The sequence below is a fragment of the Pteropus medius genome, unplaced genomic scaffold (assembly GCF_902729225.1).
Source record: "Pteropus medius unplaced genomic scaffold, Ma_sr-lr_union100, whole genome shotgun sequence".
In the NCBI taxonomy this organism is placed as follows: domain Eukaryota; kingdom Metazoa; phylum Chordata; class Mammalia; order Chiroptera; family Pteropodidae; genus Pteropus; species Pteropus medius.
In genome coordinates this window covers 23,001,174-23,018,849 of record NW_024354502.1, presented here as the reverse complement: position 1 = coordinate 23,018,849, position 17,676 = coordinate 23,001,174, and the positions used below count along the sequence as shown (strand labels likewise).

Sequence of the window (17,676 nt, the reverse complement as noted above, 5' to 3'; positions counted from 1 at the left end):
AAGAGCGGAGAACTGGAATGACGATGCACGCTAAAAGGTCAGGATGCGTGAGGTGAGGGGGAGGGGAGGGAGGCGCTCGTGCTCAGCCAGCGGGGAGAACGCTGTGGCTCTGGCCCCGCAGTGCGCAGGGCACTTCGGTCTTCCCCAGTACGACGTTCCTTAGTAGCCTAACCTCCGTCTTGAGATACCCGCCTCCCACCAAAGGCTCTCCAGGCAGCGGGGGCGGCTGCTGGCAGCCGGTCCCTACTCCTTTCCTACTCTTTTCCCATTTAAGGACACTCACAGAGGAAATCCGCAACATCATCTAAATCAAGAAAACAGAGCAGTTCTTTTGCATCCCCAGTGCTGTATTCAAAGCCGAGATTCAAACAAATGATTAACATTTACAGTCAAAATATCACCTCTGATATCGTCATTAAATGTACATTTTTTGAGGATATAAATTAGGTTTTATATTAATTTAACACCCCAAATTATACCAGCAATTATTAATTTATGAGGATAAATATTTCTATTATAAAGAATATACAGTTTTACCAGGAATATTTCCAAAATCAATGTAAGACTGTGGCAGATGTTCCTTTTCTCGATTTCTTGTGACCAAAAACACACCAAGGAATGACAGAAAACACCTGTAAGAATAATATTAATAAAAAACAAAGGAACAATGACACAACTCATGGTGTGAAATAACTCAGCTCCCTATTCTACATGATGACATACATTCCACTGGTTTTGTTCTTCCTGTTTCTCATGGTAAGCTGCCTAAAACTTGTCTTAACTGCTGCAGCCAATACTATTTGTCCCCAGAACCAAGACCTGGGCAGCTTCCAGTAAAACCCTGCTCCAGGTTTTTACCATCTGGAGGCTAATTCAGGCTCTAAACCTTTGAGCAGACATTAGGTCTTGTTTTCTATCCATGCATGCCCAGACCCATTACTGGCATGTAACATGAGCAAAACAATAATTTATTTTTTAATTTTCTAAGAAATTTGGTTATCCTTGGCCATAAGAATAGTCATACTTTCCAGATCCCAGAAGTTTAGCCTTGCCCAAATATCTTATGAAATTGAATTTTCAAGATAGATGGTTTCCTATGCTGAAAGCAGTCTGAAATCAAGCTTGCATAAGAACAGTCATGCAGAACAGCAGATCAAGAAGCAGCTAAGCACTAATGGGGTGTCATAAGCACTGATGGAGTGTCATTCGGAACCAGTGGGAGGTCCTATACCTTGGCGATAACCTGTCAAAGTTCTGCTCTCTGTTTGCAAGAATGCCAGCAATGACGCTCACAACATCAGGAAGGGTGAAAGCTGGGCGCCCAGACACAAAAAAGGGGTGTTATCAGTCTGATGTTATTAGGTCCAAAGCTAGGGATTTGCCTGTCTTGGCTTTTTTTTTTTCTAGGTGATCCTAGAGGTATCTATGGTTCCCTGATTGAGATCTAACACAGGGTTTCCCAAGCGCAAGGTAGGTCTGATATAGTATGAAAAGGTTATGGAGTAGCTACTGGAGCCAGTGGATTAATCTTGACTTTGGCTGGAATTGAAAATTCTCAATGTTTCAAAACTCTCAGAGAGATACCTAAATCACAAAGTCAAAGACACTGAGCCCTGTGTAGGGTGTTAAATTGAAAAATATGCTTCTTTTAGGAGATGAGGAAATTGTTGTTTCTTATATTATTTTCCAATTTTCTATGCCTCAGGTACAATGCCAAAAATCCTACATAAAAGTAATAGTATTTCATATATCTTACCTCTGAGACATTTACTCACCCAAAAAGATATATAAATATAGTGAGGAAAGCTTCACCAAGGAATTCCTTATAAAATATGATACCTATAACAAGAATAGAAGACAAAATTAATTTTAAGGTAAGAATATAATAGCTATACATTGTTTTTCAAATTATGTTATACAGTATACCACCTTTGTCTTCAGTTTTGCTTTCCATGGTTTCAGTTACTCATAGTCAACTGTGGTCCAAAATATTAAATGGAAAGTTCCAGAAACAAACAATTCATAAGTTTTAAATTGCGTGCTGTTCTGGGTAGTGTGATGAAATCTCCCCGCCTGCTCTACCCCCGATGCCCCGCCTCGGCACGAATCATCCCTCTGTTGGGTATATCTGCACTGTATCTGCTCCCTGCCCATTAGTCACTTAGTAGCCGGCTTGGTTTTCAGATCAACTGTTGTGGCGCGGCAATGCTTGTGTTCAAGTAACACTTATTTAATAATGGCCCCAAATTGAGGCTGTAAAGTGCTTTCTTCTAAGTGAAAAAGTATGTCTGTATAGGAAAAAACATAGTGCATACAGGGTTCAGTTCTACTCATGGTTTCAGGCATCCACTGGGGGTCTTGGAACGTATCTCCCATGAGTAAGTGGAGAATACTGCATGTTCTTTTTTCTAAGTATAGTTACCCTTAAAATGCACATTTAGTAGTTTAAAAATATTTGCATGCCATACTTACATTTTCAATGATTCCAAAAAGAACACAGACTTACAGACTTTATCTAATGCAAGTATCATTATTATAAAATCAAAATAATTAACATAACTTTTGCAAGTAGAAATTTCTTATCCAGTCCAAGATATGTCTGACTAGAACATGCAATAAAACAAAACTCTAGTGACATTTTCCACCTATAGTTTAAGGCCAGGGGTCAGCAAAAGCCTGACCTGAGAATCTAGGTGGACTCTGGGGCCTTTGACATAGTACGTGCACTTGAGGCCTGCTGCTGCCCATGCTTGCACTTTTGGCAATGCTCACTCAGGCACTGGAGAACACTGGAGCAACTGACAAACTACCCTATTACTCACTGCCAACCCCCTGCCCCATCTCCTTCTTCTGGCCTTTTCTTTTGGGTGAAGGAAAGCATGAATGTGTCATTTACTCTGATGAACTTTTCTTCTCTCCTTGTTGGTCTCAATGATTTCTTCTTGGTCTAAGGTCCCAAAGTCTTCATAGAGTTTTTATTAAAAAGGGTGTCTTTCAATTATATAGTATCTGTAAGTAAATTTTGGTATGTGTGGTGTTAGCCTTGCTAGCTTGGCAAATATTTATTGAGAATCCTATGTGCCAGCCACAGTTCTGAGTGCTGCAGATACCATGATGAACAACAGAGTCCTATACTCAAGGAGCTTTCTCAGTCTGAAGCTTATCTCCTCATCTAGAGAATAAACTTTTTATAGGAACTTCTTATAGGAAGAAGCCATGTCCATTTCTAAAGAATATGTGTCAAATGAACATTTCTGAAACATTTTTCATGTTATTAAACTTTCTTATAACCATTTTAATGATTTCATGTTATTTAATAAGCTGATGCACCATAACCATTTCTCTAAGGGCATTTTAAGTTGTTTTAATTTTTTTTTTTCTTTAGTAAAGTAGCAATAAACTTCTTTGGATATATTTTCCCCAGTATCTTAGGATTTTTGTTGTTGCTTGAAGTGGAATCTGTTTTAAAGAGTAGAACATTTTCTTTTTACAACTGTAGTAAAATACATATAACATAAAATTTACCATTTACAGTTCAGTTGTGTTGAGTATATTCACATTTTTGTGCCACTAATCTCTGGGACTTTTTCAACTTGCAAAACTGAGACTCTCTACCCATTAAACAAAAACTCCCCATTTCCTCCTCCCCCAGCCTCAGGCAATCACCATTCTACTTTCCATTTCTATAAATCTGACTATTCCAGATACCTCACATAAGTGGAATCACATAGTATTTATCTTTTTTTGTGACTGGCTTATTTCGAATAGCATAATGTCCTCAAGTTTTATTTATGTTGTAACATGTGTTAGAATTTCCTTCCTTTTTGAGGCTGAATATTTTATGCTATGTATATATACCATCTTTTCTTTATCCATTCATCTATTGATGGACATTTGGATCCATCGATATGCTTCTACCTTTTGGCTACTGTGAATAATGCTGCTATGAACCTAGGCGCACAAATATCTGTCCAAGTCTCTGCTTTCAATTCTTTTAAACATATACCCAGAAGTGGAATTGCTAGACAGCTACTACATTTTACATTCCCACTAACAGTGCACAGGGTTACAATTTTTCTACATCCTCACCAACATTTATTTCCTGGATTTTTTTTCTAGTAATCATCCTAATGGGTAGAAGGTGATTATCTCCTTGTGGTTTTGATTTGCATTTCCCTCATAATTAGCAATGCTGGGCACCTTTGCAGGTGCTATTGACCATTTGTGTATCTTCTTTGGAGAGATTTTATTCAAGTCCTTTGCTCATTTTTTAATTGGGTATTTTTGTTGTCGTCGTCGTTGTGCTGAAGGATTGAAGAGTAGAAACATTTTTAAGACTGTCTGTGAAACTCAGTACCATTCCAACCACAACTCTGTGAGAGTGCCTGTGATACTGCAGCCTTGTCGGCATTGGTTATTACAATAAAAATAACAAAATAAAGCCTTTACTAATTTAGTAGGCAAAATATGGTCTCTCATTTTAGTTTTAATTTTAAGCTATACTTTTTGATGGAGGCAAAGAGAAGTTAGTCAAAAAGCTTCACTTCTATTCCACACTTCAGCAACGTCGGATGAACTGTCACCGCTCCCAAAAGGTTCCAGACCCCTGACTTGTCAACAGCTCGGTGTGCGGAGCACTGAGATCCAGCCCTGTGGGTCCTCCTACAACACCTTTTCATTTTTTATACAGCTTTTAGCTCATTAATATTAACCATTAGGCTATATGTCATGCCTATAATTCTTTTTGGTCTTATTCCTTATCTAATAATTCTAGGGCACCCAAATGTGCAATCTTGTCTTATTCTCTTTTATCAATAAACATAACATGCTAAAAAAAATTAGATGTCATGGGATATAATCTTTCTCTTTAAAAGTATGGTTCGATTTTGGGAAACAGAAAATGTATTAATTACTTAAAAAAATTGCCCACTGGCAGTCACATTGTCTGCCATGAAATAAAATTAGCAAACAGAAAATCCCTAATTGCCTCCAAAATACATAAATTTTGCATTGAGAAATGAACTCCCAATTTGGCTTATCCAATAAGCCAAAGAACCAGGGCATACCAGTATCAAATCTAGGAGTGATATTCCTGAATCTACTACATTTTGGTTTGGACTAAGTTTCAAATTTATACTTTTTTTTAAAAGACTATTGTGTCTGAGATATTTAAATTTTTTCCATAAAAATAAAAGAACTGCAATGTTAAGAAATAGAAGCCAGAACAGCAAAAGTAGTAGTTTCTATTCTTGTCTGGCCTCCTCATGGTTTCCGCTGTGCACTCCACTCCCTGATCAAGGTGGTGAGGGGCCGGGAGGGAAGAGTTACTGGAACTGGGGATGTGTGGCTCAGAGACAAGACACATGAGGACTTTTCAGGTGCTTTGATTATCAAAAAGGCTGGCAAGGAGAAGACTCCAGAAAGCAGAACTAAGATGAGTGTCTTGAGTTTGCAGGGAGGCTAATTTCGGCTCCAATGTGAGGAAACACTCTCTAATAATTAGAGCTCTCCAAATAATTAGAGTATCCGAAACGGGACTGAGCTGTCTCAGGAGGCAGAGAGCCCTGGGGAGAATTCACACAAAATAGAATAACCTGTCCTAGAGGATGTAACAGAGGAAATTCAGACACTGGCTGGAAGCTGGGAGGACGTGACCTACACAGATCCTTATAACCTAAGAATTCTTTGATTTTTCTCATTATGCTTGTTGTGGGTGTAGAACATCTAAGTATGGAAAGACAAAAACTCACCCGCAATAATGGCACTGGTTGTAAAGAAAATATGGTTAACTGGCACCACCATCGTCGTATCATAGAGTTTTGTGGCTTGATTCAGGAACCTAGAGCAGAAGGCGCTTATTGAAGCTCTGGCTTTAAGAGATATTCAGCAGTAAGTTAACAACAACATCAAGAAATGCATGTTCTTCAGCTATAACTACAAAGAGAGAGGAAGTGCAGTAAAAGGGCATTTCCAATCAGCAGTCATAGCTTATATGCATCTGATGTATGAGATCAGATGTCAGGTTTTATGGTCTGTTTAAACCAACAACAGTAACAATGAAAAGCAATTAATCATATTCCGTGGCCACAGAAGTTTGAGTTGGAAGTGATTCAAGCTGCTGGACCAGTACCACACTGGGGCTGATTCATTACAATAGACCCTAGAATCTGTTAAATATCATATCTGGGGAATAGTGTAGCTATGCATTGACATGCCACGTGCCAAGAAAGAAGATGGAGAAGTAAAGGAATGTTTAATGTTTCAAAAACAATGCTCTGGGCTCCAGCTGCAGAGCACATGTGGGAATTCAGCATCTCATTTTGGCCACCAACATAATTTAGGTTCTCACAACTGCCTTGTGCTGCCCGGTCAGGGACTAGAACTTTTTCTAAACCAATGCTTTGCACTGACATCACCTGGGCAGTTTTTAAAAGCACTAATGTTTAGGTCCTATTCTTGAGCAATTGAAAAGAATTATTTTTGAAGGTAGAGCCCAGGTGCGCCTGTGCACGTATGAACATGTGTGCAGGTATGTATACATACACAGTAGACATGTGTGAATGTACACAGGCTCATGTATACATATACTATATATATGTATAAACAAACTTTCTCAGGTAATTTTAGTGGGCACCAGGGCTGAAAGCCACACTTCTACAGTTCCAGTGTGTTCACATAGGCCTAGTATGAAAGATGCAGGGACTGAAACAAGGGTCATAAGAATGTAGTTCGCCTTCAGTTGTACCCTCCTTTAAATTCACAAAGCATAGTTTAAAGCTAATGATGCTAACCACTACATTCCAAGAGGTAGTATAGCAGTACCAATTAATTCAGAAGAAGAAAGAGAGATGGAACAAGATAGCAAGATTCAAGTATTAGAAACACACTCAATCTCAAATGGAAATGACAAGGAAACTGACAAAATTTTGGGTTTCTCCAGTACTTCACCCTATTCTTTAAAACAACCTATACTCAACTCCTAACAATTAGCGACTTTACTTCTCGCACCTAGGTAAGGAACCACTCTCTTCTTGAATATGGGCTCTGACTTCTAGCTGGCAGTGGGATGGTGCTGTTGCATAGCATTTTGGGGTAAACAGAAAACTTTCTGGTTGACTCAAGAGAACCTAGAAGGCCGAGGCATAATCCTAATATGAAATGCAGGGGAAGTGATTAGAGCAGATGGAGGTGGGGGGAGAGAAGAGCAGAAATTAAAAATGTTCTATGTCACCACTATTAGGCCCCGAGAGAAACATAAAACAATCATTCCACAATCCCATGGGTACAAAGCAAATTCTGGCCAAAGATGCAAAGTTCTGGGGAAAGGATTTCCCTCCCGGCCAAACGTCTGGTTTTGTCCATCCCTGGGCAATTAACAAGCGTGAGCTAAGAAGTGAAGGTGAAGGGTTCATGTATTTCCTATACTTAGAATGAAATCCTGGATGTGGACCTGCCCCTTTGATTTATTGCTAATGACAACCTGTGTACAATGGATATTAATTACAAGCAGAAGAGCATCAGGAAAGTATCAAAGTGCACTTAGCTGGATTAGGGCTGCACTTTAGAACTCACAAGATGTAAAGTAGAAAGTTCTTATTGGATGCGAAGGATAAAGCAAGGCATGTCGGCTGAGGATAAGCTGTAGACCCTTCACCCTTCGAAATCAGTTGCATCTAATTTTAATTATCATCTAAAGCCAATAAAGATTAATGCTCAGAGAAGTACAGGAATGTTGAAAGATTAGTGGGGATATAGAAGCTAACTTACTTGACTTGGAAAACACAAGATGCTATCATGATGATAAACATGATATAGAAGATCGGATAAGTTAGCTGCATTTTATCCGTCACAGAAAAAGTGATCATGCCTGAGACAGCTTTTACTGAAATAACAGTCAATGAGGCTGAAAAAGAAAACAAAGAACACAAATAAAATACATATCTGAAATATAATTACAAACAAATATCTTAAGTTTTCATGTTAGAGTAGTAAATTCCCCAATTATGCTTTAGGAATGAAAACTGTTGTGAGAGGTCTAGGGCAGGATGTGACACCAGCCAAGCAGGAACTTGCCGCTCAAGCTGTGCTGGACTTTAGATTTGCTTGTATCAGCTAAAGATCTGTTGTGTGACTGCGTGCTTTTTATCTGTGGAGCAAGATGCTTATTTTCCAGCCCTTATTGTTGAAAGTATGCTACAGAGGTTATAATTACTAGTAGATGAGAAAGGAGAAAACAATGAAGGTAAGAGGTAAGAAAAATGAGATTGTCCATGTGACATTAATGGGAAAATAACTATTAAGCTATACTAAAAAAAATTCTAAGCCAAAGAGATGAGAAGACTGGAAAGTAAAAAAGCAACTCACCCTGTGAGTCTGCTCAGAGTTGTGCTTAGTCTATGTATGAACCCTTGGTTAGTAAACGCCTAGAAGTTTCATTAAAAATAGTTTTTGATGAAGACGCTAACAGGAAGCAGGAAAAATGCTCAGTATTCATTTCTCTGAGTCAACGACAAATCTAAGATTTACATAAGCATGTCTACTGATTTTCTATGCTTAAGAAGAACCTACCCCTTAGGAGAACAAATTTTTCTTAGGTTCTAAATAGCAATGAAGAAAAAACAAACTTGATAAGGTTATATCAATATAAAAGCAATGAAGCATTTTCTGGAAATACCATGTTTCTGTAGGAAGAAGAAATTTTTTTTCCCCTAGGTCCCTTGAAATTACTGTTGCCTATAATTCCATAACTTAGTTGAAACTTACAGAGAATTAAAAAAATACTTTTTACATGAAATCAAATATAAGTCAAAGGCAATGTGAAGGAGAAATACTATTTTTGTTGCTGTTAATACCTGGTTATTCCTTTTGAAAAGGTATTATAGAGAATACGTTTAAAATAGCAGGTGATGGCCAACCAGGGAAAGCATTCCATAATCTCTTTCCAAAACTGAAAATATTCTCTAACTTGAAGGGTATTAGGGCACACTTCTAAATTAGGCGTTTTCCTTTCTGTTAAAAGTCATAATTAACAGAAGAGGCCAGATGATAAATTCTGAAAACAAGCCCCCAGTTTGAACAGAGAGGCCCTTACAGCCAGGGCCCTCTACATCTTAAAATGTCTTTTGACCTGATTCTTTTATGTATTTTCTACAGATTATGGCAATAGTCATATCTTAGCAAATCTAGGGTTTTTAAATATCTATAGAGATGTGTGTCACTTAATGGTTTAAGTTTGTAAGGTTAGCTCTTGAGGGACCTTGATTTCTTCCCAGACACGTTGCTGGTAATTAGAGCACAGTGTGGTTACGGTCTTGCAGTCTAAACCGCCTGCTTTCCCACAGGGATCGTTGACTGAGAAGCAGCTGGACACATTGTTCCATTAGCCTCAGAACCTCAGGATCGCAAAGGCCCTTATAGGTCAGCTAATTAAAAAAAAAAAAATTCATCTAATTCAACCACCGTCTGATGATAAATTATACTTAAACAGAAAACAAAAACAAAACTAGAATTCTTTATTCAACAGCTAAACCAACTATCAGTTGCTGTAGTTAATCATTATATTTTCAAAGCATGCACAATCACCAGCTGATTAATCACTATTTATGGTAACTCTGCAAGTTATTTCTAGGCTGGTGTCAAGTTCTTCTGAGTTTTTTTGAGGCGGGGTGGTTGATGAGGACAAAAGGAAATATAAAATTATAATGCAGTCTCATTCTAATGTCGCATACATAAAAATAGAAAGTATTTATGTATACATAGAAAAGAGGCCAGAAGCAATTATATCAAGATACTATCAGTGGTTATTTCTAGGCACTGGAATTCTGAGTAATCTTTAAGCTCCTTTTTTTAAACTATAAAAGTATACATGTTCATTTAAGAAAATTTGGAAAATGTAGAAAAGCCTGGAAAGAAAAATGTAATCTCAACACTCATGCCCAATTGTAATCTCATCACTCATGCCCAAATCATTTTTAACATTTGTAGTTATTTTTCTATCTCTAAGTATGAATATATTGTGTATGTAACATGTGAATCATACAGTCTATTACTACCAGGGAACCCATTTTCCATTGCCATTAAATATTTTCTATGCCACTGAGTATTCTAAAGGATGATTTTTATCAGCTGTAAACTATGCCTTTGTATGAATGTATACTTTATTTTGGTAATTCCCTATTCTTGAAGATTTAGATTGCATTTATTTATTTTCTTTTGGGGGGGGGGCTGATGAATATCCTGAATGTAAATCTTTGTATATCTCTCTGCCTATTTCCTTAGGAAAATCGCCTGAAGGGGAATTACTGTGCTGATGGCCACTGTTCTGAAATATACTGGTAACTAACAACTAGAGAGGGCCACTCACATGCCCATCCTTTCGTGCTGTATTTAGTGCTCAACTGCATGAATTTTTATATTTTTTCTTGGTATCTTAATTCTCAGCAATAAAAATGTGTTACTTTCATCATTATAACAGTATCATTTTTGCCCAACCTACGCTGACCTGTGTTTGCAACTGTGCCCTCCTAGTTTATTTTTAGTTCTTTATCAATTGCTCCTTCCAGGGACTTTCCCAAATGCCATCGATGGTCCCTTATTGCAGCCATAAATATTTTATATATATTAATTTGGCTTTGAAAATCGGAGTGTGCTAATTAAGCATCGAGAAGGACCTCCTGGCTTTCCTGGCTCCCTGATCCACTGAAAGGACTCTGCTGTATCTTCAGATTCCTTTAAGAAAAGAGGTCACAGCTACAGGCAGGGAGCTACTCACTAGAAACCAAATTTCTTGATTGTCCTCTTTTTCTATTTTCTTTTTTAGTTCCATTTAAAAAGATCTATCACATAAACCATTCTAACAACAATAAAGTAAAAAAAAAAATCCACCTATATACCACACTACCTCTCATTCATTTGCAGATTACACCTCATGTACCCTTCTAATCACAGTGAAGGTCGGTTCAAGGTTGCAAGGTTGCGTGCTACATTTCCATTTAACATGACACTATAAATATTTTTCAAAGCGGATACATACTTTTCATAATGATTTTTTTTGTAAAAGTCATTAATAATCATTGTAAAATACCCAAACAACATAGATGAATATAAAGTGAAGAGTAAGTATCTTTTTCTCATTTTTTACTATAATGAGAACACTTCTGGCATTTCATCATCAGGTATGCTTCAGCTTTCGAAATGTTTTTCCAGTTTCACATAAACAGAGAATAAAATGGTGGTTGCCAGAGGATGGGGGAGGGGGGATGTGGTGATGTAGGTCAAAGGCTACAAATTTTCAGTTATAAGAATAAATTCTGAGGATCTAATGTACAGCATGGTGACTATCATTAATAATACGATACTGTATACTTGAAAGTTGCTGAGAATAGAACTTAAGCATTCTCAACATACATGCACACATACGCACCATTGACTATATTAACTATACTAGGTGATGAATGTGTTAATTATGTTAATCTCAGTAACCATTTTACCATGGCTATCAAATCATCACTTTGTATACTTTAAATATGTATGATTATATTTTTTAATTATTTCTCAATAAAGTTAAAATTTTAAAGAGAGAAATATGTTTTTAACACACAGGTATCTCTCTATTCCTATTGAAATTCAACTTTTTTATTAGAAATGGATATTAAATTTCAACATTCAATTCAGCATCTACTGAGATAATTTCATATTTCTCTTTTGACTCATTAACACAATGAAATATATAATGGATTTCTTTAAGAACCATCCTTTCTTTGCCACAATTAATTAATTAGTTACTTTGCATTCACTATGTTCAGTTCTACGTAAAGAATATATAGTGTAACTAGAGCAGACATAATTGGTGTCCTCATGGAACTAATATGGAGAGGAAGACGAGCTCATAACTATATAAATATATAAGTAGAATATGTAAGTACAAATTATTATAAGCATTACAAAGAAAAGAACTGGTTTCATTAAGACCACTTGATCAGGAAGTATGATTTGTTCCGGGTTCTACTTGCAAATTTTTTATTTGAGATTTTTGTGTCAATATTCAGTAGTGAAGTTAGTTTATAGTATTCTTTATTTGTACTATTTGAGATTTGTATTTACACTGATTATGTTATTAAAAAAAAAAGTGAAAGCTTTCTTCTTATGTTCCCAAATAGTTTGAACACCAGAATAATCTGTTCCTTAAAGATTTAAAGGCATTGTTGACAGTAAAAGAAAGTCTAGGCCTAGTTATTCTTAGGATGTAACTTTTTAACAACTCCTCTATTTACTCCATGGTTATTTTTCTTTAAAAAAATAAGTAATTTCTTCAAGTTTTCATATCTATTTTCATTTATATATGTATTTTTCTTATTTTGGGTATTTGAGATTTTTCCCCTTTTTCTTATGGTGGATCTATTTTATTGTCTTTTAAAAGCTGATTCTTGGGTTTATCGATGCATTGTTTTTGTTTTCTATTTCATATTTTTTTGCTTTATCTACATTAATTGTTCCTGTCTGCTTGCCTTAGCTTTATTTTTATTAAAAAAAAATTATAAACAGAAACCTCTGGATTTAAAATGAAGTAGGGAGCCAGAGAGGGAGCTCTGATACCCTGTGTAGATTACAATCCCCAACAGGGCAGACTCTTTGTAACAGCCCTCTCAACTTCCTCTTCCCCACTATAAAAGTTGTCTTTCCTTTGTTTTAGCAGACTTGCATGTTGCTCGCCTTGGCTGCATGTTCCAGACTGCAAATCCTTTGTCGTTCCCAAATAAACCTGTTTTCCTGGAGAAATATCTGGCTGACTTTTTAACGTCAACATTTCAGTGGTTTTTCCCCTAACTCTTGAGTGCTTAATTGACTTACATTTAAAGCAATGAATTTCCTTCTGAATACAGCATTAGTTATAAACTATAGGTTTAATATGAAATGTTTATACCATAATTAAAAATATATATATGCTGCAATGAAATCTTAGTTTCTACTTTGGCCCAGCTGCAGTTTAAGCATTGTGTTAACATTTCTAGGTGGTATGGTTTTACTAGTTTCTATTTTTATTATTATTTTGTTTTTATTTCACTGTTATCTGAGAATGTGCTCCATACTATTTCAACTTCCTGGAGTTTATCAAGGATTTCTTTGTGGCCATTTATAAGGTCAACTTTTGTAAATGTTACACAAGCACTTACAAGCAGGTGTATTGTGTTCCCTGTTCTCAGGATTTAGAGTTCTATAGTAAAGCTGCCAGATCAAACTTAAGTATTCACTTTCTCTATCTTTACATTTTCTCCTGTCTACCTATTTTGCCTGAGCTAAGAGAAATCTCCTACTGCTACGTTTCTGTTAACATAATTGTAGAGACAGCTGCTACCCAGGTCTCCGAGGCGCCTCCTTCCCCTGGTGCCTCCTCCTCCCAGCCCCCAGTCCCGCCATGATTAGCAACTAAACACTAATGAGAAGCCCCCAAAATCCTCTGCTGCATTCAATGCTTCTGCCTTGATTTTAACTTAGCAATATCATAACCTTCTTCTTTTAGTTTCAATCTGAGTTATCTTGTTTTAGATAAAATTTAGGAATGAGGTCAAAATATTTTACAATCAGCAAGCGCCAATCAGAAATGATGCTATTATGCTAATTCTTATAGAGGTGAACCACAGCAAACTGACTGAATCCAATTTCAGAATCTTTTTCAAAATTGAGCTAGGGATTTTTATGAAATCCATTTGGGAATCTTTTTCACTAAGTAAACTTATCCTGTTTACATTTATGATCCTATCTGATATGTAGGATCTTAATTCTACTATCTTAGTTCCTATTGAAAATTTTCTCTATTTTTATAAAATGTACATTTATCTCTTAGTTATTTTGCTTTTGTTTTCCATATCTGCTAATTTGGGGAAAAAAAACAATATAAAGTTCTTTTTCTGCTCTTTTGATCAACAGCATACCTGGATATGGCAGAGTAAATTTGTTTCTATAAGTCACTAACACAAATATGAATCTTTCAATTCAAAGGAGGGAACTAGTTGGTGAAATAAAATAAATCTCCAGCATCTCATTCACAGGGGGGCTGCAACCTGCCCTAGTGGGGTAAGTACAGTCCACACAGTTGTAGCAAACAACCCATGATGTATAGGTCGGTTTATTGGCAAAGAAGAGGTAAAGGAAGAATTACAAATAATATTTTTAAAAAGGAATTTCCCAAATGATTAGTGATCTTCTAGTGTTGATATATATGAGTGTGTGTGTGTGAGTGAGGGCAAGGGGGTGGGTAGGGAGAAGTACGAAGGGAAAATAGATTTAAAAATATATAGTGGGCTTATCTAAGCATCAGTTTTAAAATTTTATAAGGTGCCTCTGGAAAAAAAATGAGTAGGTAAGCAATGAATGAAAGAAACGTTGTATTAAAGAAAATCATATTGCTTATTTGTTTCATATTAGCCATATTTTTAAGTTTTTTTTAAAAATGTAAACAGAATAGGTCTTGATAACTAATTCCTGACACAAAAGTTTCTATTGGTTTCATTTGTTTGTTTTCATATTTTTCAATTACTTCCTAAGAAAAAAAATCCTCAAATTGTCAGAGGTCAAATTATCAAGAAGTAAAAATCCTTAAATATATTTTTTAAAGAATTAAACATATATCGATTGTTTAGCAATGGACATGCAGAATACAATGTGCATAATTGAGACTCAGTTTCTTCCTATAGATCAGAGTTGAAAAGTAGAAATAGAAAAGGAATAGGATGCTCAAATATCTTCCTTCCAATCTCTTTTATGACTTAATATGGCTACATTAGAGAATTAGAAGACAAAATCTATGCATACCTAGAAGTGCCGCCAGGGTTAGCAGAATCACAATGTGCTTCATTCCTTTTCTTTTATGGAAATACAGGAGAATGCAGAAAATTAATATTTCTAAAATCTAGAAATAAAAAGATGAGAAAGAGTAAAGTATAAATTATTCTATACAAGGTCTTCAGAATGCCACGCTTCTCTTTTTGATTTTACAATAGTTCTCACATGACAGTTGATGCTGTGGTGACTGGAGTTCTAAGGACAGCTATAGGTGTATGAGGACAATGTAGGGAGCCTCAGCCATCCAGACCCAGAGCTCTAGCATCACCTACATGCCAACAGTACCTGAATCCAGACCTTCAGTCTTGACCTCTCTGTGACTCCAGTCTCATTTATCCAACTATCCACAAATTCTCCACATGCATGTTTAACAGCCATGTCACACGAGTATGGGTAACACTTCACTGCCGGTTGTCTACCTTCCCTACCTGTTCTCCCTGGGCCTTCGCCCCTCGGCAAGGGCCATCACCACACTCCTTCCTTTCCCTCACCCCCTGCCACCCTCTCTGACTAAAGCAATAGCTTCGCATTGGTCCCCAATTTTACTCTTGCCTCTCTACAATCCAGCCATTCAGCAGCCAGAGGAATCATTTAAAAATACAATTTGGATAAGGAAATATTTCATTCATTGAGAATATATGATGTGCATATAATGTATTTACATGTATATCATATATAAGTGTACTCTGTGCCTTCTACCCAGCTGAAGAAAGAGAACCCCAGGACCTTTGAGGTCTATTGCGTGACCCTATCCAGTTGCACTGCCCTCTCCTACGACCTTCCCAGGAACCACTGTACTGAATTTTGTGTTTACCATTCACTTTCTTTATAGTTTATTACATTTCTACATAATCCAAACAATACCCTCTTTATTTGTCCATATGTTTGGACTTTACACAAGTGGAATCATATTGCTTTCACTTGTTTCTTCACTGTGCGTTATGTTTATGAGATTCATCCAGGATGATACACGTAGTAAAAATATAAAGATCCATTATTCCTTTGCTTAAACCTCCTATGGTTTCCTATCACATTAAGAATAAAATCCAAACTGCCTCCTGGATCATAAAGCCCAGCCGACTTCTCTGACTTCATTTTGTGCAGCTTGCTCCTGGATGGTCTGACCTGCACCAGCCACAGATGCTGCTTCCCCGGCTCTGCCCGGCCCGGTCTCTGCAGTCCTCACATTGCTCCTGCCTTTGGGCCTTTGCACTAACTGTGCTGCCTGGAATGCTCTGTCCCTGATCTTTGCACAATGGCTCCTTCTAGTAGCTCTCAGCTTAAATGTCTCCTTCTCTGGGGGTCTTCTCTGATCGCCCTGACCTAACAGAGCTCCCCTCCCCTTAGTCATCCTATCGTGCCCCTGACTTCAGGTGGCTACTATAGAGCATTTTATCTTTGTACTTCTTGTTCATGTATTTATATATTTCTTGTCTGTCTCCCCACTAGCACATCAGCTCTATGAGAATAGGGACGTCATCTGTCACGTTCACCACTCTGTCTCTAGTGCCTGACACACGGTCACCTCAGTAAGTATTTGTAGAATTAATGAGTAAATTATAGCTCAAATTTATTATAAACGACTTAAAAAAAACAAGCCTAATGTCTAATAAACTGAGTGTTCAATATATATTGATTGAATGTATAAAATTTTCCTGCCCTTAAGAAAATGCTATTGTAATTCTGAGTTCTCAATTTCATTTTTGTTTAACTTCTTTCTTTTTTGAGGTCCTTAAGATAACCTGAAGCAATGCTATTTTTTTTTTTCAAACAGACAGTATCCATGGACTGAAATCATAAATACGGACCTTTCTGACATCAGGCAAGTAAAAATATCTCCACTAGTTTTTTTTCTTTGAAATTACTAGAGTTAGGCACCCACTACTTTTGGGACTGCATTTTCCTTATGGAGGCCTTTCTAAGTTAGCATAAATCTCTACTGTTTCCACTTAAGGTTCTGCTTGTTGGTTTGTTTTTTTTTTCCCCTTTAATACTCTGGGCACGGAAAGCAGCAGGACCATGTCTTCCTCATTTAAAAACCTTTTCATCTAATATGGAAGATTAACTCATCCCTTAGTCTCTTTTCCTGGTAAATTAAACCAATTGTTTTAACCTCTCCTTATAAACTTATTTGCCAGGTCTTTAATTTAATCAAGGTGTTCTACAAAAGCTATTAAACTTCTCTCTTTGCCTTTCCAAAAGCTGCCATCAAACACTGGGTGTCCCAACCTCTGTACAACTCACCATTGTTAACAGAAACATCCTTCCTGGCTTCCCTTTCTCATGTGATACAATTACGAACAATTCACAGCAGCATTTGGGACCATAGCAGGCACCGCTGGAGAGAAGCAAGCTCATCCTGCACGAACGCATAGAGCATGTTAGCTCAATCTACCAGCATACCTATTACTAATTTTTTGGGGGGGTGGGGGGTGGGCAATGGGGGTAGTTGTCAGTTCTAAAAATCTTGTATGACTATTTTGTAAATTCTATCTCTGTGGCTTCAGATAAATAAAACATGAATTCCTAGTATTCACAGAATGACTGGAGAGTTGCCCTGGGTTCTGTTTTGTGGCAAGAGGTCATGAGGCTCCCAGGAATAAAGTATTCATGCAGCGTGAGTTAACGTCAATTTTTTTTAGCAACATTCCCCCCACCCCCCAGCACACCCCAAATGTATCAATATTAAAAGAAGCTGTGATTTCTGTAGGCTGCTGCAGCCCAGGCAGAGGCCGCTTTGCTGAGTGCTATCTCGGTCAAAAATAATAACTGCACTGACCGCGTGCTTACCGCATGCTTTACTTGTACTAATTCACTGAGTCCTCACAACAACCT

The 17,676-nt window shown here is 37.1% G+C and overlaps 1 long non-coding RNA gene across 1 annotated transcript; it reads left to right on the top strand.

Annotated features, from left to right (window-relative positions):
• The first annotated feature begins 8,086 nt into the window (after positions 1-8,086).
• Positions 8,087-16,656, top strand: LOC120595456 (uncharacterized). Its single transcript, XR_005650832.1, has 4 exons — positions 8,087-8,242; positions 13,999-14,073; positions 16,291-16,370; positions 16,616-16,656. It is a non-coding gene; the product is annotated as an uncharacterized LOC120595456 (long non-coding RNA).
• Positions 16,657-17,676: the final 1,020 nt, after the last annotated feature.